This window comes from Nycticebus coucang, chromosome X (assembly GCF_027406575.1).
Source record: "Nycticebus coucang isolate mNycCou1 chromosome X, mNycCou1.pri, whole genome shotgun sequence".
Classification (NCBI taxonomy): Eukaryota; Metazoa; Chordata; class Mammalia; order Primates; family Lorisidae; genus Nycticebus; species Nycticebus coucang.
In genome coordinates, this window is record NC_069804.1 from 140,526,838 (window position 1) to 140,534,975 (window position 8,138).

The window sequence follows — 8,138 nt, forward strand, 5'->3', positions numbered from 1 at the left end:
GATTCTGTTTGTGATTATAACCCTGAAGGTTTCCTCTTACCTATAGAATGAAATCCAGATTTAAGTATCTCTATATTCAGGCTCAGCAAGCAAAAAATATCTATTGAGCCTTCTATGCTCAACATCACTCTTGAAGCTTGAGTCTGATAATCTTACTGTAGTGAGCCAACTGTTTATTCTACCTCCATCCCCACCACAAAATCTTTTGCTTTAATCAAACCTGTATTATGCTGCTTTGTACTCATTCTTGCCTGATTACAATTATCTTCTGTCGCAAGCCCTAATCCTTTAGCCCAGCTTTATCCTAAGTCCCCTGTGAAGCTCTCCCAAGCTATTACAATTACAACACTTAAGTCTTATAATTTAGTACTTGATTATTCATTGTCTTGTTTAAAATTTCTAATACCCTCTTGAGGAAGACTACAATATCTTTATGAGCAGCTTCCTCACAACACCTACTGTGGTGTATACACCATGTAGTCAGTCCTTTCTTTACTAGAAGTTTGATTTCATATGCAGGATGAGATTCTGAGTAAGGCTTCTCTGTCTTAGGTCAGCTCTGACTGAGGTGATTTCATTACAGAATTTCCAAAGGTCTTCATGTTATTCTAGTTGCAAGTATTAGTACAGGAGTCCCGAAGAGAGTATTACAGTGGGACTCTAGCAAAAACTAGAATTTGTTTCTGGATTTGCCATTCATATAGGGGACACTTGAAAGCACAATACCTCAGAGAATCTTATATTCCTTGTGTTTTAGGTTCTTCTTTTGTAAAATGGGGACAGTGACAACTTTGCTGTATCTTTCACAGTATTGGGAGAAATATATGCTAAGTCATACGTGAAAAGTTATATATGTGAAATGTGATAGTTTCCCCCTTTCTTCTTAAAGGGGGAGAGCAGTGCTCTAAAGGCACATAATAGTAAATGGGGCTCCAAGATAACTGCCTGGCAGAAATTGCAGAGGTTGGCAAAAAGAGAATACTGACATATTTGTGTTTTCTTTTAACCTCTGCTTATCTAGAGACCATCTTATCTGTTATTTGAGCAATAGCAGAACAGAACAGAGATGTCAGTGGAACAGCTTGAACTCTTTGTTTGGCATAGACATTATGTACATATTTTCCATTGGTCAAATGGATGCCACTAAGGATAGCCAGGCTTGAGTCTTCTTGCCAGTATGCTATCCCAGAAGGCTGCCAATTCATGAAGCTGTTCCCAGCAGCCAAAGGCTTTGATATGTACTACCAGTGGCAGGAGCTGAAGGAAGCTTGAAAGAGATTGAAATTCAATGTCATAACAGTGCAGGGGGAGCCATTCATTCATATATCTCCTGATGACCTCACATACACCCATGATTTGGATACCTGACATGTACAGGGCATTGATGGCCAGTCGTGTATTGGCAGTATTAGCTGAGGGCATATTATACCAGTAGCTCTTCCCAACTCCAACCTTGCTGAAGAGAAAGAGACTCTGAAGAGAGAGGGAGAAGGGAGGAATGAAGATCAGGTGTTATTCCCTCACTATTCCAGGTCCCTGGGATGGGGGGAGAAGATGAAGAGTAAATTGGCAATGAATTAAAGTTTTAAAAAGTTTTAGATTAGGCTAGACTTTTTTTTATTAAATCATAGCTGTGTGTACATTAATGCAGTCATGGGGTACAAATGCTGGTTGTATATACAATTTGAAATATTTTCATCAAACTGGTTAACATAGCCTTCATGGCATTTTCTTAGTTATTGTGGTAAGACATTTATATTTTACATTTAGTAAGTTTCACATGTACCCTTGTAAGATGTACTGTAGGTGTGGTCCCACCAATTAGGGTAGACTTTTTAATACCTAAATCTATCCAAAGAGCTAGGGCATAAGCCTAAGGTATTTTTAGTGGTCAGGAAATAGAGACTGAACATATTATGGTTGATGGATATAATCAGAAAACACAAGTCTTATATTTGTACCTATCACTGTTCAATAAATTGAATATCAATATAGATGCTTTCTTCTATTTTCTAAAGGGTATCCCAATCAGATTAGTTAATAGGATTTAGTACTAACATTAGGAAAAATTGCTATTTTTCTGGATTCACAGCCTTCTTTGCATCAAGAAATTATGTAGCAGCAATGTATTTTTTCCTTACTACTTAGAGAAATAGGACTAAGACACACTGCACCTATTTTACTTGGCATACCTCATTGGAATGAGCAACTCAAGTTGGTAAAATGATTTAATGGAAAGATCTTACGTAAGAAGTTGTGTTTTAATTTTTACTGAATTTCCAATGATATTTGCCAGTAAGTCTTAATCACACAGTTCCCTTCGTTCCTAGGCACAAAAGTTCTAAACAAATGAGTCAGACTGTAACTGAGGCATTAGCCAGTGTTGTGTAATTATAAGATAGGTGTTATCACCACTCATAAGTCTAAAAACAACAGTATCCCAATAACAGAAGGTCATGGGAAGCCTGAAATCTTAACCAGAAGTAACTTGTTGCTGCACTCCACTGATGTAAATCACTATACTCAATTATATAGGTGAATTCAACTTTATTTTTAGGCCCTCCTTCCCATGAGTATTGGTGGAAGTCCTGGTGTTGGTTTCATAACCTTATCTGATTATAGGTAGGAAAGACTATGAAACTAATCCAATTAGCTTATATACAGACTCAGCTCTCCTGTTTTCACCAGTCTCCAGAAAGGGACCCCCAGCTTAGAGCAGTGAAATATCTGGTAGGTGGTATAAGGTGTTTTCTGTTCAGTGTACTGACTAATGCTAATTTCCCTTTGTGTCATAAAGAGAGCTTGGCCAAGAGGGGGAGGGCTAGAAGAAGAGGAGACTCTCAAGATGAGGAAAATAGTTTGGAAGTAGGAGTGGGTGAGATATGACATAGCGTAGAGGAAGGAGAAATATAAGTAAACATCAAGAAAGAATAATTCTGAAAGGGGGCAAAGAAATAATAGAATAATCAAGAAAAGCTCAGGTGGGAAGCAGAAGCCCTTTTTTACTGAAAAAAGCTCAATTTTTTTTTTTTTAACAGAACTGGATCTGAATGCCAGTGTCTACATTTTCCAGCCCTATGACCTTGGACAAGTTATTTTGACTCTCTTTGATCGTTTGTTAATTTGTAAAATTATGATAAAAATGTTAATAGTACTTGTTTGGTAGGGTCATTGTCAGGATTAAAATTAACACACATTAAGTGCATGCCATAAGGTAGCTACTCAAAAAAGGAGTAGCTGACTTCGTCATGGTAGTTACTATTGTTAGAGACAGTCATGTTATTATTATTAGGGACAATTATTTGACAGTAATAAGCACAAATAAATCAGTTTCCATGATATTCAGCAATAAAATAAAGTACATCAGCAAAGTATGCCTCAGATAGTCAGCCCTCTAGATTTCAGCAAAAAAAAAGAAAGGGGGAGGGTCTAGAATGTTGCTGTGGGTGGTCAAGTAGAAAAGAATTGCATTATATAATTCACATATTGGGTATTCTCCTGCACATTTACTTTTACATTAAAGGACTTCAGCCAAGCAAGAAAAAATAAATGCTATATTTATACACATGATTGGTTTTGCTTGTAGCATTGCCCTTTCCAGTTCTTTAGAAAATGTAGTGATAAAATTTAACCTTTATCAATTAGAAAAAGATATTGAAATGCCTGCATACAAACACAGAAAATATTATCATAATTATTTTTTTATGTATTTTATCTCCCCAAAGGACTCCAACACATTTGCAGTTAAAGTTCATAATAAAACAATATTTTTATGCTTGCTTTTATTTAAGAAGTTAACAAGAGTAATTATTACATATGAATCATATGAGGTGAATGATTTCCTAAGGTGGGAATGCGAAAGATTTTGCATCCAGGTTTCTAAAGGACAGGAAGTTTAAGAGCTAAGGCACATAGTTCTGTTAACATATATATTTACAAATGTAAATCAGCAGCAGCGTACCTTTACAGCAAGGCATTTACAAGGAGAAATGTCAGTGTATTAAGAGTTCAAGAGTGAGGTCTAAATACAAGCATACTTGTCTTCACTTTATTGTGAGTTGTGAATATTTTCTTTAAAACAAATTAAAGGTTTGTGCCAACTCTGGTTGACACCATTTTTTCCAACAGTATGTTTTCACTGTGTCTCTGTGTCACATTTCGATAATTTTGACTATATTTCAAACTTTTTCACTATTATATCTGTTATGTGATCTATGATCAGTGACCTTAATGTTGTGTGTGTTCTGACTGCTCTATTGACTCTTTGTTCCCCTGTCTCTCTCCCTCTCCTCCGTCCTCCCTACTCTCTGAGACAAAACAATATTGAAATCAAGCCAATTAATAACTATACAATGGTCTCTAAATATTTAAGTAAAAGGAAAGGTCTCAGGTCTCATATCTCTTACTTTAAATAAAGAAGTAGAAATTAAAAAGCTTAGTGAGGAAAGCATGTTGAAAGGTGAGATAGGCTGGAAGCTAGGCCACTTGTGCCAGTTAGCCAAGTTGTGAATGCAAAAAACAGTTTTTCAAGGAAATTAAAAATGCTATCATAGTGAACACACAAATGAGAAGAAAGTTGTAATAGCCTTGTTGCCAATATGGGGAAAGTTTCAGTGGTCTAGATAGAAGACCAAACCAGACACAGCATTACTTTGAGCTGGGAGTGTCCAACCTGTGGTCTATGGGCTGCATGCTGACGTTGTGAGGACATCTTTTGCTTATCTCGGGTGTTAGATACCATAAAAAGTATGCATGGACTTTTTTTTTTTTTTTGCTAATTAGCTTTTTTAGTATTTGAGTATTTATTGTGTGATCCAGACAACTCTTCTTCTTCCAATGTGTATCAGAGAAAATAAAAATGTCAGACACCCCTGCAGGCATAAACTAAAGCCTAATCTGAAGCATGGCCCTGATTTTCTTTCATTCTGTGAGGAATGAAAAAGGGAAAGAAGCTGCAGAAAAAAAATTGGAAGCTAGCAGAAGTTAGTTCATGAGGTTGAAGGAAAGTAGCCATCTCTATAATATAAAAATGCAAAGTGAAGCAGAAAATTCTGATGTAGAAGCTTCAGAAAATTTTCAAGAAAATCCAGCTAAGATCATAGATTAAAGTAGCTATGCTAAGCAACAAATTTTTGTTTTAGTTAAAACAGCCTTCTTTTGGAAGAAGACCCCATCTAGGACTTCTATAGCTAGAGAGGAGATGTCAATGCCTGGTTTTAAGGGATATGCTCACTTGTTAGAAGCTAATGCAGCTGGTGACTTTAAGTTGAAGCCAGTGTTCATTTATTATGAAAATCCTCAGTCTCTCAAGAATTATGTTTTTGGGGTTTTCTTTGAGATAGAGTCTCACTCTTTGGACTAAAGTGCCATGGGATCACTTTAGTTCACAGCTACCTCAAACTTAGGGATTCAAGCAGTCCTATTGCCTCAGTCTTCCCAGTAGCTGGGACAACAGGCGCCTGCCACAGGCTGTTGGCTGTCTTTTCTCTTTTTAGTAGAGGTTGGATCTTACTATTGCCGGAGTAGGTTTTGAACTGCTGACATCAAAGGATCCTCTTGCCTCAGCCTTCCAGAGTCCTGTGATTACAGGTGTTAGCCACAACACCTGGCCTTCAAGAATTGTGTTAAATCTCCTCTGTCTATGCTCTATTAATGAAACAACAAAGCCTGGATGACAGCATATCTGTTTATAACATCGTTTACTAAATAAATATTTTAAGCCTACTGTTGAACACTACTTCTCAGATAAAAAAGATTGCTTTCAAAATATTACTGCTCATTGATAATGCACATGGTCACCCAAGAGATTGATGGGGATGTACAGGGAGATTACTGTTATTTTTATGCCTACTAATATACATTATGCAATCTGTGGATCAAGGAATAATTTTTGACTTTCAAGTTTCATTTAAGAAATTCATTTCACAACACTATAGTTGTCATAAAAAGTGATTCCTCTGATGAATTGGGCAAAGTAAATTGGAAATCTTCTGGAAACAATTCATCATTCTACATGTCATTGAGATTATGATTCATGATAAGAGGTCAAGATAGTAACATCAATGGGAGTTTGGCAGAAGTTGATTCTAAACTTCACAGACGACTTTGAGGGGCTCAAGACTTCAGAGGAGGAAGTAACTGCAGATATGGTGGAAATAAGAAAAGAACTAGAATTAAAAGTGGATTTTGAAGATGTGACTGAATTCCTGAAATCTCATGATAAATTGGACAGATGAAGAGTTGTTTCTTATGGATGCTTTCTTGAGATGGGAGCTATTCCTGGTGAAGATACTGTGAAGCGTTGTGCAAATGATAATGAATCAAGTGTAACATTCCATAAACTTAGTTGATAAAGCAGTGGCAGGATGTGAGAGATTACAATTTTGAAACAAGTTGTACTATGGACTATGGGTAAAATGTTATCAAATAGCATCTCATATTATAGAGAAATTTTTGTGAAAGGAAGAATCTGTTAAAGGGACAAACTTTATTGTTGTCTTATTTTAGAAAATTTCCATAGCCACCCCAACCCTGATCAGTCAGCATCCACTATTAGAAATGTGGTAATGTTGTTTCTTGATACTAGTGCATGGGAGTGGGTAGTTTGTAAACATTCATCATTTGTGTATTTTTGGTATGCATATCACACTACAGTACAAAGTTTATACTTAAAAAGCTTTATGGTATGATGTAGCTAATTTAATAAAAACATGAAACTTAACAGATTTACTTTCCTGGTTAAAAAGCACCAGTATAAAATCATGCATACAGAGTTATCTTTTTTACCCAAGATTCTTTAGCATGTTTTCCTCTATGTACTATAAGAAAGCAATGTGTGCATTCTCTGTTCATTCACTGGTTGATGTAGTAAGAGAATCATTACCTGCTTGGTTTACAGCAAGATTATGTATATGGTTGTCTTTCTTAAGTCTTCTTATAATCACAGCAAACATTTTTAGAAATAATTCACTAATATTTTAGTTAAGCATATAGTCTGATTTTTTAAGTATAGTGGCTAATGTCTTAACCTATAGGTTCTAAAGGCACAATTTATATATATATAAATTTTATTATGAAAATAATTTATATTATATTTACAATAGACAAACTACAGGGATTCATTTGCTCAGATTTTTAGCTGGTGAAATTTAAAAGAGTTCTTCCAGGAGAGGGCTAGAAAACAATATGGTCGCTCAATATGATATTGCGTTTCATGAGAATGTTCAGATGTCTTCTCATTTGTGTAAGCTTGCCAAATCCAAATAGCTAGAATAAATCTTTAAGTTAGGAATCCTCTTTTAGACACTAAAATGAAGACCAAAGGGATTTTCATGGTTAATGACATAAACTTAATCTCAGAAGATAAAAGAATGGGATGGAACTATTGAATCAGTTTTTATCTTAACTTTGTTTCCTGGAAAAAATCATAGTTATGAGCTGATTTCTTTTCTGCTACTTATGACTTATTAACAAAAAAAAGTTTCAATTGCTGATAATGCTTTTTTGTTTTTAAGAAGTGAATCAGGTTCATGGCTATGGTGTGTGTGTTCTGGAAGAAATAGTCCATATTTAAAAGACCACCAATAAACAACTCAGTGCACGAAGGTCATTAATTAAAATTTTGAGGTGGTTTTGCAAAACTAAAGCAGAGCTTGCCACATGTTATCCCCAAGGTAACAGTGAGTTTAGTATTACCTTTCAGACCATTGCCTAAGACTGAATTGCAAGGCATATGAATGGCCGTACTTTCTCTCTCCAATCTTGTTTCTTATGATTCCAATAACTAGCAGCTTCTTCTTTTGCTCTCTGATAGTATGCTTATTCATGTCTTTGTGACTGACTTTATGTAGTTCCCTCTTTCTTTTGCCTATTCAACTTCTATACCTCTTCCAAGTTATAAATACAAAAATAATTCAGAAACATAATTTGTTCATCAGTTAGTAAGTCAGGGACCAAAGAAGAGACACATGGTCCTGATATTTCCTGATATTTTGGAATGAATTCTAGACCAGTTGACCTTTCCCTTTTTTGGCAATAAAATCGCTAAATGGCCTGTCATTGTCAAATGTTCTAACAAACATTTATTGAGTGCCTGCTATGTAAAAGGTTCTGTGCTAGACCTTTAGAAAGTTTAAGAC